Raw genomic sequence first — 20,758 nt, forward strand, 5'->3', positions numbered from 1 at the left:
GAAACCAAGTTGAGATTATTTTCCCACCAGTAGGACTGAGATGAAAAGAAGTTAAAATATACGAATTGTCTATGAAAAATATTGGAATGTTAGAAATGATCATACCAATTACAAGGTAGCATTACCCAGAAACAAAAGGCAAACCTTATCAGGCTTCTACAGCCATTGATTTTTTTTCCAGCCCATCTTGTTATATTCTGGAACAACGAAGAATAAAGAGATTTGTCATATGACAAAGTTTCTATCAGTGACATATACTTCTACCCATTTGATTTGGGCTTCCATGTCTTTTCTCACCCCTTGTCTTATTCTCAAGGCCTCTCTAAGCTCAATGTCAGCTCCTGTAAATCAAATCCAATGTAAACCACTTAGCCTGCAAACCTCCTCAGCTGCTGTTCCTATTATCTCCACTGGTGTGAGAAATTTGTTCTCTGTCCATTTTTTTTTAACTTTTGGCTTTGTGTGTTAGACTGCTTTCTTTTCAACACTTCTAAAACTATTGCCCAGCAACACCCCATCGCCTCATTCCAACACATAGTTACTTTCCTTTTCTCTTTCCCTCATCTGGGCAAGGCTGATTCTGATTCACTGGAAACCAAAACTCAGTGAAAAGGATAGTCCTGTGCCCAACAAGATAAGCAAAATGAGTATCAGCTAAAATTTTGCTTCAGTAAAGAGTTGAAGTCTCCATGCAAAATCTTATATTTATATCTTCTTGCATTTCCTTTTCTTTACTAGGTACATGCAAGATGTATATAGAGTAGGTGAAGGTCTTCTGAGCAATGTTGAAGAAAACCAGGGAGATGAAAAGGTAGAGATGAGGCAGAACATTCCAGGCAAGAGTGACAGTAATGCAAAGGGCTGCAGGCAGGAGAGAGGGAGCATTTTTGGTGAAGTAGGAGGTGAGATCCTCCGCTTAGCCCAAAGGATGCCATGGGAGTCTTGAGAAGGGACAAAAAGGTATGGAATAGAGGGATCACTGCAGGAACTGGAATAGCCATTCATTCTTCTGGATGGCAACAGAATGCTTGCTTGCTCCGGTTTAGATCAGATAACATAAAAATGTAGAGGTCTCAGTCAGCATGATTTTATGATTTCCTCCAACTTCTTTCAGGGCTATGTGAATAGGCATGAAGGAGGTAGATGGTAGATGGTGTTCTAACCCAGGCTGGGGCTTGGTAAGGTATGATCAGAAAAGGGTGCACAATAGAATTATGGGTAGAAGTAGGTGAAGAGTTAAGTTGATTCAAGAGGTTGAGATAAAGAAAGGGAGATTGGAGAGGGCATCGTAGAGGTATCAAAACACATTTCCCACAATACTTTCACATGCTTCCTGAACCAGATTAAAATGTGATTAGGAAATGTTTAACAAAAGAAATAAAAATACGATAAAACATAGATAATATTACTTTTTAAGATTAAATCAATATCCAGCCTAGAAGGATATTTATGTATAGATTAGAAGCTGTGTTTCCGTTTTGAGTTTGACATCACAGGTGAAGCCCATGCAAGAGGGAAGGCCTTAGGAAAGAATCAAGGGGGAGAGCAATTGAAGGTCATGATGAACATGAAGAACAGTGTTCACAGGAGAGAGGATGACAAAAGGTTAGGACTGTGGATGTGAAAATGAACCACTTGTGAGGGAAGAGCAAGAATAAGGATATGACCATTTCTGTGAGTTGCTTCTGTGGAGTAGAGGAATGAGGCATGGGAATTGTCTGATATGAGAGATGGCCTTGGAAGTAGAAATTGCAACTGACTGGTTATGGGGATGGAGAGGAGAGGAGTTGATGATGGTGTTGAAATTGAGAAAGCGTAATAACAGGAAGGATGGTGGTATCCTCAAGAGTAGGGCAGAAGTTCTAAAGATGATTGGGTTTGACTGCAAGGGAAATATCAAGAGATCTGTGGTAGAGATCATAGTCCTTCCATATCTGTGACTCATTCTTTTATAATGGAAAAAAAAGTATGTGGGTGAATGTGGATGGGAGTTTCTTATATTTGGAGTATTTCCAAGGTGATCTGGAAAGACCATTAGATAGCACAGTACATAAAGTGCTGGATTTAGAATCAGGAAGACCCTAGTTCAAATCCTAGTTCACATGTGCAAGTCACTTTATGTCTATGAGTCTTAATTTCCTTGTCTGAAAGTGGAGATCAGTTTTGTGGCAAAGATCAAGGGAAATAGCATATATAATGCACTCTGCAAACATTTAAGTTATATAAGTAAATATGATCTAAATTATATAAATATACCAAGTACATATTTTATGTAAGTTATATGATCATTTATATACATGTTTTATAAATGCTACCTATTACTATGATGATGTGGGATGAGTAGGATGGGGATTTTTCCTTCCATAGCTGCTTCGGGTGCCCAGATCCCTGGGAGGTTATGCTGGGGCAGCCACTGAAAGCCAATATTGGGAGGAAGTTGGGGAAAGTGCTGAGCCATAACAGGTGAATAGGGTGATATGATTATGTTGGAGATAAGTCCTTGCTTGGTTCTCAGTGTTAAGAGAGAGACAAGCACTATCATCCCGCTCTTCAATGGGTCGATAAGCAGTCTCTTAGAGGCCGTGCCATCCCTCCCACTTTAAAGACCATTGAACTCTATAGTCTTCCCATAGAATGTAACTTCTTGTCTTATGTCCCCAGGACCTAGCACAGTGCTGAGTACATCATTGTTGTTCTGTTGTTTTAGTAGTCATGCCCAACTTTTTGGGATCCCATTTGGGTTTTTTTTGGGGGGAAAGGTATTGGACTGATTTGCCATTTCCTCCTCCAGCCCATTTATAGATGAAGAAACTGAGGTTAAAAAACTCACCTAGAGTCAACACAGCTAATAAGTGTCTGAGGCTAGATTTGAATGAAGGACTTCCTGTCTAGTGTCCTATCCACAGCATCACCTACCTACCTGAGAGTACACAGTAGGTGATTTTAAAATGCTTGTTGATTGATTGCAATCAGAGGAATGAGGCAGTTTCTATTTAATGACTAAAAAAAGCCCAACAATACTTTTTATATCTCTTCACAGTACCTCAGTTTCCTTATCTGCTATGTAAGCACAATTTCACCCCAGAGAAGAAATAAGATACTGTATGGGAAAACATTTCATACAGTGTAATGCAATGCAAAAACTATATATGGACAATCTCCTCCTTCCTACTTCACTTTTACATGATAATAATAGCCAGTGTTTCTAGTATACTTGCTATGGGCCAGGCACTATATAACTGCTTTAAAAATATAATCTCATTTGATCCTTACAACAACCCTTCAAGGTAGGTACAGTTATTATTCCCATTTTACAGCTGAGAAAACTAAGGCAAACAAAAGTTAAATGATTTGTCCAAGAATACTAGTAAGCATTGGAGACTGGATTTGAACTTGGGTTTTCCTGATAAAGCACAAGGCTTGATCCACTTGACCACTCCTATGATCATTGTATTTTTGTCTGCAAAGCCACAGTAGATCACTGGTAATTGAGGAGTGTGTAGAAAGCTAGTCTTTGCAATTTCTCTACTTTTTAATCCTGGTGACCTCCTTTACAAAGGAGTCTTTTGCTAGGAGCAGCAACAAAGTCTGTGCTGTAACTGCCACACCTAGAGTCATGATTGTTCTCAATGACTGGATGGAAGGGTCCAAACAATAGAGAGGGGAGGTTGCCTCCCCATATATATAATCAATCTATGGTTCAGTTCTACAACTCCACTGTTATTTGGAATGCTTAGGGTCAGGTTTCCATAATTCCTTTGGGAATCCCAATCCCTATTTTGAGAAACGCTGGACTAGAAGGTGAACGAGTATCATATTTTCAGCAGAGTAGTTAAAGGTACCCCTCACTTCCTGGGCAGTGCTCAAGAATAGGGTTCCCCCTATTTTTGAATTAAACCAATTTTTTAACTAGATTTCTGTTAGCTTTTTTTAAATGTATCTCAATATTCTAGAAGCTTGGCTACCACACAATTAAGCTACTTTCAGGTAGAAGAAGACATGAAGGGAGAAAATGAAATGTTTTTCTTATTGCATTCTTATTCTATAAAGATGTTCGTTGTTTTAACTATGACAGAAACAAAACACCTCAAAATTATTAGATTTGACCCCCCCTTCTTCACTTACAACTAAATGGCAACAGACTATGGATCATTTACACAATTGTAAGAGCAGTTTCTAAAATGAAGTTTTCCTACTGTAACACATCAGTTGTTTCAATACATTGGTCCTCATTTTCAGAAACCATCATTTTACAAGTATGTTGAAGGTGGGTTTGGCTGCTAGGGGTTTGCTGGAAGAGAAGAGGAGAGAGAGAAGCGAGATTAACTTTCCTGAGAAACTTTTTCAAGGTTGTGTTCAGTTCAGTCAGTTACTGATTCTAGTAGAAACTGGCTCATCAGATTTCACTGCCTTTTAGTTATGTACAATAGTAATAAAACCTCAAATGGAATTGTTTTTTATCAGTGAGGAGCAGTAATGCATTTCAGAGCTGAACACTTTTAGCTTAGCTATTGTTCTGTGGTTTTAATTTTGGAATCTCTATTAGCTTTTGGCATCCTTTCCTCTCATACTTTATTAGAAGGAATATGAGACGGCATCCATTTTTCCCAGCCCTCCCTACCCCCAATATGATTCCCTTCCTGCGAAGCTTGTTGAGCAGACTTATTCATCTTCCTACCATTTCTTTCTGTTTGCTTAAAGATGAGGTTTTAGTTCCCTTCCTGAAGGGAACCACAAACATTGTCTGCTTCCTTATCTACCCCTGATGATCAAGAGTGTCACTGCTTTCTTTTCAAAATATATATTTTATTGATGCCTTTTATCTTTAACTCACAGCCATTTGGGTGGAGGGAGAATATTCCTGCCTTCTCCATTGAATGCTCTCTCATGATAAAGAACAGTCACAAACATTTGAGACAGTGATAGTAACTGACAATGTCTCCCACAGTTTGGTCTGCCAAGTTCTTTGTGTCTGTCAGGCACATCATGAATGTAGTCCTGGGCAGGGAGCTTGGTGGCCAAGGAAGGCATATTTTATTATCTGTTTCTCAGGATCTTCATTGGTTTTGGTGTTCTTTCCTGTACAACTTCCTGCTAGTGATCTTTTCTCCAAATTATTGTAGTCATTTTGTAAATGTACACATACACATATATCCTTCTGGTTCTGCTAGCCTCTCAGTGTTAGTTTTTACAAATCTTCCCCTATTTCTTGGAATTCTTTATATCAGTATTTTTTATTAATTTATGTACCATAGTTTTTTTCAACCATTTTGCAACTGACAGGTCTCTGTTTGATTTCAAGTTCTTTGCTATCCCTTACAATGCTGTTATGAGTGTTTTGATATGTTGTATGTGTGTGTATCAGATCCTTATTTGCATTTTTGATTGGGACTGGGGGAGTGAGGATATATATCCCAAAAGTAGAATCACCTCATGCTTTTTAAGTTAAACTCTGAGCCAAGTCACTCTCTGTTTCTCATTTTGTTAGAGAAATCAAAACTTTAATTCAGTTCCAAACTATTTAAGTATCTAATATAATAATAATTTATATAGTTATGTACCAGAGGCTTCCAAATATTATCTCACTTGATCTTCTCATCAACTGTAAGAGATGGTTGCTATAATTAACTCTATTTTACAAATAAAGAAACTGAGGGCAAAGAGAAATTAAATTACTTGCCCCAGGTTCACACAGCTAGTAAGTGTGCCAACTGAATTCAAGTCTTTGGACTTAAGGACCCACACTCTATCCACTGCATCAATTGGCTACCTCTAATGTCTTGGGAAGGCCACTATAGGTATGATATAGACACCACTGTTTAAGAGCTTAGAGTCAATTAGAAAGACATGTGCACAAATAATTGAGAGAGGGTTTAATATAGTGCACTAAATGTAATAGAGTGATTGTGGCAGCTGTAGTTTTGTAGAGATCAGATGGTTTTCATCACTGACCAGAATAAAGCAGATCCCAGAGCATGAGATGCAGAAAACTGTTCCCAACAATGATCTGGTCCACTCAGCCTCATCACTCTTGCTATTATCTCATTTTCTTGGGGTTAGGGAGGCTCACTAGACATCATTTCTTGGTAATGAGTAGTTTGGAGGGCTTTATTTTGTAGAATCTCTTCACTTGAAGCATAGGGCAGCTAGAAATCTTTGAGGCTCATTGTCTCTACCAGTACCATTGACACACAATCATAAAAAAAAAATAGTGGATCTATTTGATAGCATTGTTTGATAGTTAATAGAGTACATTGGATTGAAAATACATACAACCTAATAGTTTGGGAAAATACATTGCCAAATGGATACTGGTGATGAGAAATCTCCTTATTGTCTCGGCACTCTGATTTTCTTTGGAAGAAAAATGCTTCTTCAGAGAGAAGTGCTCAATCACATAAGAGATGACAAGAACATAAATAAAATAATGGGAAGCCAGGTTGTAGATAGCAGTTCCTCTGAAGGACATTATTTATTTATTGTAAAATGAGAGAGACAATGTATTATAGTGGATTGCCTGATCTTGGGGTCAGGAAGATTTGGATTTTATTTCTGCCTCTGTCACATAGTAGGTGTGGAATCTTGATCAAGTCATAACTCTATGTAGCAAGCATCCCTTGAAGACTATGTAAGTTATAGGTAAGTTGCAGATTGGCATTTGTAGTGCAAGTTTATAAAACATACTGTGAATGTGCCAGACTGATAAAATCAATCAATCAATTAATATTCAATTCCTACTATGCTCTAGATATTGTGCTAATGTAAGAATTAAATTTAAGAAACTGGCTGTAGATTAATAATTTTATTAAATCAAAAGTAGGAGGAGGAGAAAAGAGGGGGAAAGAATAGGAGAGAGATATAAAGATACTTAGCTTTCTAATCTGTATCCACTATTTTTGGCCTCCTCACATGCCAACACCAAGGAGAGAAGTCACCAGGAAACACAGAAGTCCGGAGCACTTTACATGGAGGAAATTACAACAATTTGGGGAATAAGAGGAAAAGAAAAGAAAAAAGAGAAAGAAAACAAAAAATGTTTGATAAACGCATTGACAAAAAGCCAATTAGAGAGCCCTCCTCTTTGGCATAAAAGGTTACATTTAGAATAAATGATAGGTTCAACCCCCTTCAAATCAGTTCATTATATCCCAAAGTTCACTATGGATTTTTTGAAGTAGTGTGTGGTATCTCTAGACATTCTTATGGCACCTTCTTCAAAAGAACCTCTTTACTGATTTGGGGTGTTGGTGATTTTCTTTTCCTAAAATTGCTTTAGAAGATCTTATACCTTGGATTTTAGGATAATTATATAATTCCCCTTAGGAGAGTGTGACCAACACTAGGATTACCCTGGGATACATGACTGAGTTATGAGGTATATAAGCTAATTTTCAAAAGAAAACCAAATAGAAGATAAAAAATTAAATTCTAGATAAAAATGTATATGTGTGTATTTGTATCTCCTATGTGTATAAGATTGCAAGTAAAAATAAAACCATAATAGTTCCTTGAATCACCAGCAAAGCCCAATTAAGGTAGCGTGTGTCCTACAAGCATAGAGTACAATTGCAGGAATATTACACTTATCCATCAGCACTTGGGACTATGGAAAATTGCCATACTATAAGAGAAGGAAATGAAAGGCTGAGGTAAAAGGGAAGTATGATTTCCTGGTCTGATTTTACCTTCAATCTCAGGGAGAGGGGAACCAAAATGAAAGCCAAATGAAGTTACTTGTAGAAACCTGTAACAGGGAAGTCCACCATCTGAATTTGTCAAACAGTCGTTTCCTTGAACTTCAAAACAAGTCCTCTGTCTTGTCATAGATCCTCATCAGTCCCACAGGGATTGTTGGTCTCCTGACGTTGTGCTTCTTTGCACTGTGCAGTGTCTCTTTAGTAATCCCTTCTTCTGAAATCAGACACAGTTATTAAAGTCCCATAATACTTAACAATCAACGGCAAGTTTCCATAATCTAAAGCATTTTGGTATGCATTGGTGTTAGGGCTAATATGTATTGTAAACTTATCCTTCAAAATAAAAAAAAAATTAGTACCGATTCTATGTACTCAAGTACAAAAAATAGGAAGAGAAAAAATCAAATATCCTATTCAAAATAAAGAGAAAAATAATAATAAAAAATTCAGAAATTCATATTGCACATTCCATTTGACAGTGGGTCAGCCAAACAGAGGAGTATCAAAAAGATTTCTCACTAAAAGTGAACTCTATTCTTTCTAATTTGGCCATTATCCACATTGTGATCTGTAGGAGTAAAAATTAATGAATACTTCTAATATTTAAAAATATATAGGATTTTTAATAATAAATCAAAAGAGAGGGAAAAGAAAAAAAGGTTCTTTCAGTCAAGTGAGCAGAGCAAAGAGTACAGTAAGTCAGTCCATGAACTGAGATGGTCTCTCATTTTCACCTTGTCTCAAGTCTTCGAATTTTAGTCCAAATATTTGGCTTGTCAGAGCAAGTTTTCATTCCCTTTAATAATGCACTCCTGACCTCACATAGACACATGTAACCTTCAACTGAATTTGGATCCCAATTAGGATTTTTAAGGGGCCAATGTACTTCATCCTCATTCAGGGACCCATTCCCATTTACAATAGAAGGGACCATGTTTCTCACCTTCCATTAATAAAGCATGTAATAATTCTGTGATGTCTGCCCAATATAGATTGTATGTTCTATATGTACCCTCAAACTTTTTAATTACCACTATCACCACCTCATCAAAGGAGGGAATTCCCCCCTTAAATCTCTCGATGTCTTGTGGAGAAAAAGGTGTATGATGTCTACTATTCACTAAATTCCTTTCTTTATCATAAGTGGGAACATCCCTTAGAGAGAAAAGGCCTGTATTTGAGTTGTCTATGATTACTGGTGCCTGGTTTGTTGTTCAGGTTGGAGCTGAGTGGTTGGAGAAAAAGGGAGGAGAGGTAGTGAGAGAGTAGACAGGTGGAGAGAGGGATTGATCAGGAGGGAAAGAGAGAGGCTGGGTAAGGGGGAGCAGAGGGGAGGCTGGGCAAGGAGGGGAAAGAAAGAAGGTGGAGGAGGGAGGGAGAGAAGCTAAGCAAGGGGGGAGGAGAGGATTAGGTTGAGCAGTGGGGAGGGAAAAGCTGGGCAAGGCAAGAGAGAAAATGGGCAGGGCAAATCAGATACTGGATACAGCAAGAACAAGGGTAGGCAGGACAAGAGTCAGATGGTAAGAGAGGTAGAGAGGTGGGCTGGAAGGAAAGGAGGCAGGTGGGGTGGGAGGTGAGGGGAGCATAGGAGGTGGAGTGACTCAAGGAGTCAAGTCATGGTCTGGATCAAGAGGAAGAAGAGCCTTCTCCCAGGCAGACTAGGAAGAAGGCAGTATCTTTTTTGTCAGATGTACCTAAGCCGTTAGGGGAGAGGGGCTGAGGGAGTCAAGCTAAAATGGCATGGATCTAGAGAATGAATAGCCTCATGGATGGAGGACAGTTAGGTAGTCCATAGTGGTCTCTGACAATGTAGGATTTCCTCTAATTTTCATTCCTTATCATTAAAATGTGGCAAAAATATGGATGGTAATAAACATATTGGTATATTTATGATTTCATTGTTTCATGTAACCTTCTTTAAAAGCCTTATCTGAGGGACAGTTAGATAGCAGAGTGGATAGAGCACCATATCTGGAGTTGGAGGACTTGGGTTCAAATGTGCCCTCAGATGCTTCCTAGTTGTTCGATAATGGGCAAGTCACTTAACACCAGTTCCTTTCCACTCTTCTGCCTTAGAATTAATTCTCCAAGATAGAAAGTAAGGGTTTTTAAAAAAGCCTTCTCTGAAGAGGAAGGGAATCAGACTGTCTCTTATGGATGGTCAAGCCATTCTTTGAAACAAGTTCAATTCCAAAGCCTTCAAATTTTTGTTTAAACTATTTTCTATCTCAATGCCTCACTCCAGCCAAGAGGCATATAAGTAGTAAGTCACAATTAAAGTAGGTTTCTTTGCCAATAGTTCAAAGACTGTCCAAAATGAGACTGACTTAACCTTCCTTTATTTTCTCATTCCCATATAGCAAAGTATTTTTCACTAAACTCCTTAATACCTGATAGTCAAATAGTGCTATAAAGTTTGCAAAGCACTTTAAATACTCATTTGACCCTTACAACAAGACTGGGATATAATTATTACAGGATTTTCTATCCCTATTTTATTTTTTCCATTTTTCTTTAATTAATTAATTTAGAATATTGTTCCATGGTTACATGATTCATGTTCTTTCCCTCCCCTCCTTCCTCCCTACTCTTGGAACCAATGAGCAATTCCACTGGGTTTTACATGTATCATTGTTCAAAGCCTATTTCCATATTATTATGAGTAATCATTTAAAGTCAACATCCCCAGTCATATCTCCATCAAACCATGTGATCAATCATATGTTTTTCTTATGAGTTTCTAATCGCATAGTTCTTTCCCTGGATGTGTATAGTGTTCTTTCTCATAAGTTTTTCTGGATTGTCCTGGGTCATTGCATTGCTAATAATAGAGAAGTCCTTTACATTTGATTTTGTGACTATATCAGTCTCTGTGTAAAATGTTCTCCTAGATCTGCTCCTTTCACTCTGCATCTATTCCTAGAGGTCATTCCAGTTCCCATGGAATTCCTCCAGTTCATTATTCCTTTGAGAACAATAGTATTCCATTCCCAACATATACCACAATTTGTTCATTCATTCCCCAATTGGAGGGCATCTCCTCATTTTCCAATTTTTGGCCACCACAAAGAGTGCAGCTATGAATATTCTTGTACAAGTTTTTTTTTTCCTTATTATCTCTTGGGGGTACAAACTCATCAGTGGTATGGCTGGATCAACGGGCAGGCAGTCTTTTAAAGCCCTTTGGGCATAGTTCCAAATTGCCTACCAGAATGTTTGGACCAATTCACAACTCTACCAGCAATGCATTAGTGTCCTAATGTATCCCTATTTTATTAAGAGGGAAAATGATGCTTGTCCTAATGGTCTGCCCACAATTTTACAACTAAGAAGTGTCAGAGACAAGATTTGAACCCAGTCTTCCTGCCTCCAGATTTGATTTGAACCTAGACCTTTCTGCTTCCAGGTCTAGAATTCCTTTCCAATTTCACATGTTGCCTTTCACTCAGGGTAAGGTCCATATAAAGTATATGACTGCTGAAGAAAACATTTAAGTTATTTCAGTTGCATAGCATAGTTTCTGTCCTGGGATTAAAACTGGTTGAGTTGCATCAGATTGCACTTTTATTAATAAATAACTAAGCTTGATCCGGCCAAAGGGCTTTGGCTTGTTCTCACTGCCCAGCTTCATCCTTGAGTTCTTAATCTGGTGGAGGACAAGGAACTATTTATTCTTTACTTCAGATCCTTGGCTTCCACTTGCAACACTATAGGGAAACAGCTTGTTTTTCTTCCTGGAGGAGCTGAGTCCCAGGGCCACGAGAAAGCACGCTCAGGAAATAGGGGGCAACTTTGGGACTTAGGACAATATTGCCAGGTGATTTGTGAACCAGTAAGTTTTCTCATCATCTCCATTTCTTTCAATTTGATAAGACTGTTCAAACTTCGGTATGTTAGCACTTGTTTCAGGAAAGAGATATCCTTTTAGGTAATGCTAAAGCCCGACAATGTGTAGCTCTTGTTTGTATCTGATAGTGGGGCATGAATGTATTTGTGCCTGGGTACAGTATATGTATACATAGGCAAATTATCCACACCTTCAGAGCTCTTGGCTAATTTTATCAGAAGTTGGGTAATAGCTGTGGGATTTACTTTCTTTCTATTTAGGTATTTCTTGTGTGAAAATAGATCTGCTGTGTGGTTGGATAATGGGTCATTCCCATACACCAGTACTTAGTTTAGAATTTTGCCGATTGTTGAAAATCTATCTTTGCATATTTCTTGTGTTTTGGGGTGATATCTCAAGAGAGTCTTTTTGTTCTGTTTTATTTTTAGGTTAATTAAAAAGATCACCACATTTTCACTGTAAAACTCTAATTTGGGAAGTATTTCTTAGATTGTTTTGACTGAATCTGAATCTTCATTGAGACTCCTGACTTTCTGGTTCAGTGAATATCCTGCCACTCCCTCCTTATTTGTCCAGTGAGAGGCACAAAGGGTATTAAAACCCCAAATGTTAAATGTTCCAGTGACTCCCAACAAAGAGAAGAGCTGGACTCTTCACCGCCATTGTAAAGGGTGTCCTTTGGTTTGGATTGAAAGTGGTCTTGATGTCAGGAGTTGATAATTAAGTTTATGATCAACCATCATGAATGGAATTGTACTTGTCAGCTGTCAACACTGGGAGTGGCACTAAGATTGCAGCTTATACCTCATTTTGCTTTGAGAATCAGACCTTTCCTTAAAAAAAAAAAAAAAGGGAAAAAAAACTTTAAGTTGATCAGGGAACCAAATTGAGAAGAGCATTGGGCTTATAGCTGGAAGGGAATATGGAGGTCATCTGGTCTAGCCCCCTCATTTTATAAATAAGGAAAGAGGAAAAGTTGTCTGATATTGTATACCAATCAGGGCATTAAACAGCAGACTTCAGAATCCAAAGGCAGGACTTCTGATGCTAAATCCAGGGCTTATTCTATTTCTGATGATTTACTGCAAAGCTTGGCAGTTGATATTCCTCAAGAGCAGTTCTGACCACATCACTCTTGTCCAGTGACCCCTTGCTGTCCCTAGGGATAAACTACAGACTTTGTCATTAAAGCCCTTCATAACCGTCTTTCCAAATTAATTGCATGTTGTTCACCCTCATAACTGTATTCCAGCCAGGTCAGACTAATTGCTATTCCCTTGTATATGACGTGTCATCTTTCTCACCTTTGCCTTTGTCCAGGTTGTCCTTCCCTCCTGCCTTTTGGAGTTTTCAGTTCTATTCAGTACTAAGCTCAAATGCCACCCTTTACAAGAGCATTTTCTTGGCTGCCCCAGTTTTTAGGGGTTCCTCCTTGGAATTATTTTGTATTTCATGTTTTGGGTGCATGTTTTTTCTCTGCCCCCAGAAGAAGGTATTTGTCGTGAAGGCTTCTTTGTCTTCCTTGTGCCTTTTGTAGTAACCTCCAAGCCAACTAGATGACATAGCAAATTGAGGTCCTGAGTTTAGACACTTGCTGATTGTGTGACCTTGGGGTAGGTCATTTCACTTTTTAGCCTCAGTTTCCTCACACTTAAAATGGGGATAATAATTGCATCTGCCTCTTAGGATTATTGTGAAGACCAAATGAAGTAATATTTGTAAATCATTTTGCAAACCTTAAAGCCCTGTCCAAATGCTAACTAACTCTTGTTAGAGGTAGGCACGTAGTAGTTGCTTAATAAATGCTGGCTGTCCTGAAATTCTGGCAGATCCTCTTCACTGATTATTTTGAACCAAAAGAAAGAACTCAGATCAGTTTGTCACCTCAAGCCCTCTCTTTGAATTTTTTCTTAGGAGAACTTAGTTATAGTGAGATGTAGTTTATTCTCCTGATAAGTGGAAAATCCTGAAGCCCTTCTGGATTCATTAACTTGTCCCTATACATAAAAACAGGGAATTTCTTAATAAAAACATTATCTCTCTCTATCTCTCTCTCTCTCTCTCTCTCTCTCCCCTCTCTCTCTCCCCTCCCCTTTTTACCCACCCCTCTTTTCCTTTCTTCCCATCTCTCTCTTGCCCTGACCCATCTGTGGAGTTCAGCCTACCCCATTAGAAGTCCATCGCCCTTGTTTTATAAAATACATGAAAAGCAAACATGGCGGTGCTTCCCAGTGTCTGACTCATCTTTGCATTTAGGCTGTATTTCAGGTCATCGAGTAATGCTGCCTGTCTAGCCTGATTGGGCACGTATACATGACAGTGACTTGACTGGGGCTCATGCTAGACAAAAAGGAGGTGTGGGAGAATAGGTATAGAACCTTTGTTCCAGCTGAATGCTTCTTCCATCAAGCATCCAGACAGAACTTAATTAAACACACACACACACACACACACACACACACACACACACACACACAGAGTTAATAGTCTTCCTTATTAGAAATCTCCAGAGAAGAATGTTCTTCCACCTCTGTTTTAGTTTGGAGTATTTAATTTAAAAAAAAGACATTTTCTAGGGTCTAACTCTAGTTCCCTTTACCTCAGTTTTAACTCTATTCCTATTCTTTTTGTATTGAGTGGTAATGAAAACCAAGTTGCATCTGAAGACTGATTTAATTTATTAGGAGTTCATTATTCAGATCATCCCCACCTTTCCTTCATTGCTTCCAGGCTTGTTATTTTATCATTTCTTAATGAGAGCTCTTTTCCAACTCAAAATATTTTTTTTCATTTTTAGTTACAAAGTTTTCTGGTCTAAAGTCCTTGGTGCTGAATTTTTTCAACGTTTTTGGTATCAGCCTTGGAATATTCCAAAGCACTTGTTAAATCCTCCCATATTCTTGGCATCATCTTGGATATTGTTCTCCTAATTTTATCAGCAAAGCATATTTCCATGAAGGGAGATGTATTTTCACTTTGGTTCCCATTATGCAATTCCCAAATAGCATCAAATCCACAAATATTTATTGGCATTATAATAAGTTCTGTGTAGAATAGAAAGAAGTATGAAGAGACGGTCCTTTGTCCTCAGGGAGATTATTCTCTAGCTTTTCAGACTTTTGATGGGAGATGGGATTCATGGAAAGTAGGCATTGAACAGAGAGAGACAGCTACCCAACTTTTCTAGAGCAGCCAAAGGGGTGGTGGGATGGTCAGGTACAGATTTCCAATTATAACTGAGATTCAAAAGTCTAGGAGACTAAACCTATTTGTTGGGATTGAGCATATTTCTAATAATAATTAAAAAACACTTTTGAGTGGCCAGACAAATTCCCATTGAGTATGAGGTTAAAACAAAGACAGATTCCCCACTATGATGTTGAACTATTAGATAAACTAATCATAGCAGAATAGAAAGAGGACTGCATTCTCCCTTAATGCTTCTCTTCTCCATTCCTTGCTCTTTCTATTGAGCCATCCAGCATCTCTCTTAATATTATCTCTCTGAACCCTTGAAAGTGGTAGTTCGAGAATAAATAATTGTAAGCACAACATGACAGGCATTCAAGGGGAATCACTAGGAAAACACATAATTCTGACAAATCACTTAACTTATAAGTATTCTAGACAGAGTTGGTGGTGATCTCCCATAGTGTGGTAAATACTTTGGTGCAGGATTCAAGAAAACCTGAGTTCAAATTCTGCCTTAGACACTTAAAAGCCATGTGACTCTGGGCAAGTCACTTACCCTCTTTCAGTTTCCCCATTTGTAAAATGAAAATACTAGCACCTTCTCCCAAGAGTTGTCATTAGGATCAAAGGAGTTAACCAAAATAAAGAGCTTTACGAACCATAACACTATATAATTGCTAGATAGTATTACCATCATCATTATCAATGCATTTCGTATATCATTGAAATCCCAGATTCAACTATATCCTAATTTTTTTAGATAATTTCATTCTTTATTTCAGAATTCTATTAAATATACTGCCTCAATGGACATAACTTTCTACCAAGAATTAGACAAAACAACTCTCCATGTGAACCATTTTTTAATTGTCCTTTATTCTTGGATATCTTTTTTAAAGGTAAATAGATCCAAACTTTTGTGTAGTAATGAGGAAGTAATGAGAAAACATGGCAAGTAATGCATTTCTAAAGTTTATCATTCTCCTGGTGCTTTTATTGTTTATTAATTATCTTGTGAGAATTTTCAGAATGAATTCTTTCTGGTCTCAACACTTGGTACAGAGGATATAAATATGGAACTTCAGATGTATTCAGACCTATTTGACCATCTGTTCTCCCTAATATAGCTCAGAGGAAAAGGCAAATTATGGAATTCAGGGGTAGCCTTGATTCTCTCGGGCCCCTAACCAGTTGCCTACTATCTAGCTCTCAGGAGAATATTCCTATATATCAAATGTAGGGTAGGAGACATAAGAAGCCATGGAAAGTCATCTGTGATGGTAACCGGGCCTATTCCTATTGCCTTGGCTTAATCTAAAAAAGAAGTTCTTGACCTATTTTTGAGTCATCTACCCCTTTGACAGTTTACTAAATCCTCTTGGTCTCTTCTCACGTTTATTTTTTAATTCATAATCAAAGGGAATGCTAACTTTCAGTTAGATAAGAGTGAAAATAAAGATGACATTACCCCCCCCATCCAAATGAATAGATCCCAAAGAAATGGATCCTCAAATCTGTCTATGCATCCCAAGTTCATCTGAAAGTAACTAGAGATAGTCATGCCTATGGATGATAATTGTGCTCTCCCCCTTATTTGTTATTTGTTCTAAATTTTCATTCTTTAGAATTTGTTTTATTGTTTTCAGTTGGCTTATGGAGTCATTAGCTTCCATTTCTCATTTTTGGGTTGTTATTTTCTTCATTGAGCTTTTGTGCTTCCTTTTCTATTGGGTCAGTTATACTTTTTTAAGAAATTGTTTTCTCCAATTTTGTTTGTTTGTTTTGTGCTTCCTTTCCCACTTGGCCAATTTTATTTTGGAGGGAGTTGCTTTCTTCAGTGAATTTTTGCTTATTTTCATTCCCCATTTTTCTTTCACTTCTTTTATTGTGTGATTTTTTTATCTCCTTTTTGGACCTAATTCCTTTTTAAACTTTTCTTTGATGTTTCATAATTTTCCATTTTGGCATTGTTGTCTCCTGAGTTTGTATTTTGATCATCCCTGTCACTAAAGTAATTTTCTAAGTTCAGATTTTTTTCTTTGATTTGGCTCATTTTCCCAGACTATGTAATGACCTTGCCTATGTATTGCAGTTCAGCTCTATTCTTGGAGTAGAGGATGTACTGTCCTAAGCTTGTATTTTGGTAAGCTCTGGTGCTTGGGGTCTCCCTGTTGCATTTGGGTCCTCCAGTATGCAAATCAATGGGGCAGCCTGAAGTTATTTTGTTCAAATGCTGCCTGTGCTGAACTGAGCTGGATTCTACTCCTGAGTTCCCCCAGGGGCTACCTGGGCCATATTGATCTCCCCTCCTACCCCAGTGAAATAAATTCTTCCTGCTATCTTTCCAGATCATCCTGGCTGCTTCACCCTTTCATTTATTGGTTCTGCTGCTCCAGAATTCATTCTGAAGTTGTTGTTGTTGTTGTTGTTGGAATTGGGATGGGGTAGGCCCAGAGCATTTCTTCTCTTTTCTATCTTAAATACCAGAAGCAGAAGCCCCCTTACCTGTGTTTGTGCTGAGCTTCACTCCTGAGTTTAATCAACTAATATTTAAGTGACTGTCTGCTAGGCAGTATTCTAGGTAGAATTGAGGATACAAGGACAAAGAAGGAAACATCTCTTGGAAAAAAATAGTAAGAGGAACACTTCAGTACATTGGAAACAGTCATTGAGTTCCTTGCCACATGTCCTAGATATCGGATACTGCCCTTTCAAGCCAGGTTACCCCTGTCCCCAATTAGGAGCATAGTTTTCTTTTCTTCTAAGGGATTTGGGGGATCCATTTCTCAATTTTCTTCTGAAGCTCTTCTTGTAAGGACTTAATAGAGCACAATTCTTGAGTAGATAAGTAAGCCCAATAAATTTAATGGCAACAGTAATGAGAATGATAATAAAGAGTTGATGACCCTTAAAACTGAGAGCATTTTATTTTGATGATCATTATTTCCATGTGCTATCCTGAGGGTTTGTGGCAATGCTAGCTTCTAGTAAGAGAGTTAAGGGCAATCTCTGTGCATGCAAACTTGCTAATTCAAAGCAGCCAGGATATGTTTTGTTTTGGAATCAGCAATGGAAAGGAGGCATGGTGCAAAAAGTTTCTTATTATTTTTGCTTAAGTGGTTGTTGTGTCTGACCCTTTGTGCTTGGAAAGATGCAGAGAGCATTGATAGACAGGTAAGAATCTTGAGTTTCAGGTAAATCATCTAATCATTTCATTTATTTTTATTTTCCTAAAGTGGGCTTGTATTGATTGCATCCATGGTTTTCAGGGTGTGCCTTCCTTTGCTTATAAGGAAATAATAATAGATCCCCACAGATAATAAATTTAGTTCATATGTTATTGATTTGACTCGGGGTTTTGGAGCATGGATGCAAATCAATGGTGTGCTTAGACTGTCATAAAGCACTTTCAGGGCTCAACACAGTGCCTTCCTCAGAGTAGGCTCTTAATAAATGTTTATTGAATGACTGATTCACACTTGTATTATGACTATATCTTGACAGTATCAATGTCCAGAAAGTTACACACCTTAATCTATTATCTATATCTATATATCTATATATCTATATCTATATATAGATATAGCTTTTGACCCAGAAATTACCACTATTAAGTTTATTTCCTAAGGTGATAAGGGAAAAAGGAAAAGAACCCTATATATTCTATGTTATTTACAGTAGCCTCTTTTATAGAAGTATTTTTATAGCAAAAAAAAAAAACAACCCTGGAAATTGAGGGGATGCCCAACAACTGGGGAATAATTTAAAAAGTTATGGAATATGATTATGATAGAAAACTACTACACAATAAGAAATGACAAACAGGTTAATTTTTTTAAAAATGGGAAAACCTACCTGAAATTATTAAGAGTGAAACAATCGGAACCAAGAGAACATTATATTCAGCAAAAGAAAGTTTGAAGAATGACTTGTGTATATATGTCCACCTCCAGAGAAAGAACTGACAAATAGAAACAAGAAGGACATAGTATTAAATGATGTCTTCCTTAATGTGAGAAGGTGGGAGATACCTGGTGGGAATTTCCCTATAATATACAAATATAAGTTAATAAAAAAATATATATCAAACTTCTTGATATTTGGAATGGTGGATCTTTAGTTGTCTTTTTTTAGCTAACTATAAACTGTAGTATGCTCTGTATTGTGAGAGGAAAAAAGGAGTTATTTATTAAAAGGTTGGACTGGATTATATTTAAATGTAGGGTCACCAGGAATTTATATTAATTCCAAAGAGATTTATTTATAATTTATTTACAAAATATAGAAAGAGTGAAGTAAGAAAATCAGAGAGAGGATAGGGTAAGATATCTAGACTAAGCACTAAGTAATTTACTCCCAGCCCCTGGCTCAACCTAGACTGGGAGAGTTAGTTTCAGCTGGCCTTGGCAAAACTGAAGACCTGGGGAAAAGTCTCTCAAGAGGTAGGTCTCTTCTGAGGCTAGTTTCTTCAGAAATATATCCAGGAAAGGAGTCAGCCTTCTCACTCACCACATTTCATTCCAAAGGAAGAGATTTAAGAGCAGTCTCACCCGGAACAGGGTCTCAGGTCCAGTCAGCAGATTCTTCTTTAGCCTCCACTCCAAGTAGAACTGACTCAGGAAATTGTATCTCCCTTTTAAAGACACTTTCCTTTGCGTCACTTCCTGTGCCTTCCCCTAATTTTATGTCTACTAATCACAGTTTATGACTGCCCAGGGGCAGTTAGTTTAATTTTGATTCTTCACCTATTGCACACATGGGTCACAGACCTCCCCCACTCAAGTGTGAATGTGTTGTATAAACCTTTGGTGATTAGATCTAAAAATGGGCAGATCTCCCTACTCAACTTTTAAGTACGGTGTTTACACTTTTGGTGATTAAATCCAAAAATAGGCAGGGATTACAATTTAATTTTCACTATCAGGGGAGAGTTAAATTTAATCTTCACAGTATGTAGATGTATATATATATATATATATATATATATATATACACACAGAATCATATACAATATGTGTATCTCACTTTGTATTTCTCTTAGTGTATATAGTCATGCTCTTTATTCCTGGAAATTTAAAAAACCCAATTTGGAACTGTCAAGACACTGTTAGCCATGGTGTAAGAAGCTGTCTCCTTATAGAATAGTAGATATAGTGCTGGACTTAGGAAGACTTAAGTATGAATCTCCCATCAGAAACTTCTTAGTTCTGCATTTGGGCAAGCCACTTAAACTCTGTTGACCTGTTTCCTGATCTGTTATACTTATATCTATAGAATTTATCTCACAGGGTTGTTTGGATCAAAGGTGATAAATTATGTGAAGTTCTTTGTAAAATGGAAAGAGCTGTATCAATGCCAGTTATTACTTGTGTACAAATTCATACATTAATATAATTAACATATAGACCAGACTCTTAACCTAGACATATGTGAGACAACTTAAGTAACATTCCAAGCAATCTCACTAGATTGATGACATGAAATAGTAGAAATACTTTTATTTTATAAATAACTCTTGGGAGTGGCAGAACAGATTTTTTAAAAAGCCTGTTGGGAATAGATGGTATATCATTTGACTAGCCAGTGATTTGTGTACTTTTATAGCATCTTAGATGTGCTACAGCAGCTTTTTGTGTTCACTTTTAGGATGTCTAAAAGCGGGGATTAGATTTTTCTCTGCCTCATAGCAAGTTCCAGATAGATTCATAGGCATCTCTCAAAGAAAACCTGGCTTTGGGTACTGATGACTGTACTAAGTTTTATATCTCATAAAATGGGCATTAATGCCATCCCTTTGCTAACTATGGTCACAAACTTATTAATCCTAACTCAGTTTAACAATAAAAAATTAATTAGACTGACATAAACTGAATCTATCTCTTAGTTCAAAGTCAGCAGCATTTTATTTAACAAATATATCATCTTAATTAACAAGAATCCAAAGTGCCATTTTGAGTGTATATTTAAAGAAATCAGTTCAGATTCTTCACTGGAAGGTCAAATTCTGATGCTGTAGCTTAAA

General features: G+C 37.5%; 1 protein-coding gene across 9 annotated transcripts in view; it reads left to right on the top strand.

Moving 5' to 3' along the window:
• COBL (cordon-bleu WH2 repeat protein) overlaps positions 1 to 20,758 on the top strand; it is a 345,155-nt gene that overhangs the window by 82,735 nt on the left and 241,662 nt on the right. Inside the window, exon 1 of one of the 9 annotated variants that reach the window (XM_007500393.3) lies at positions 10,827 to 11,529. The exons of the other annotated variants lie outside the window; for them this stretch is intronic. The gene's annotated coding sequence lies outside the window, so the exon portion shown is untranslated. Of the gene's footprint in view, positions 1 to 10,826; positions 11,530 to 20,758 lie in introns of those variants that run through there. 9 annotated transcript variants of the gene reach the window in all.

The sequence above is a fragment of the Monodelphis domestica genome, chromosome 7 (genome assembly GCF_027887165.1).
Source record: "Monodelphis domestica isolate mMonDom1 chromosome 7, mMonDom1.pri, whole genome shotgun sequence".
Classification (NCBI taxonomy): Eukaryota; Metazoa; Chordata; class Mammalia; order Didelphimorphia; family Didelphidae; genus Monodelphis; species Monodelphis domestica.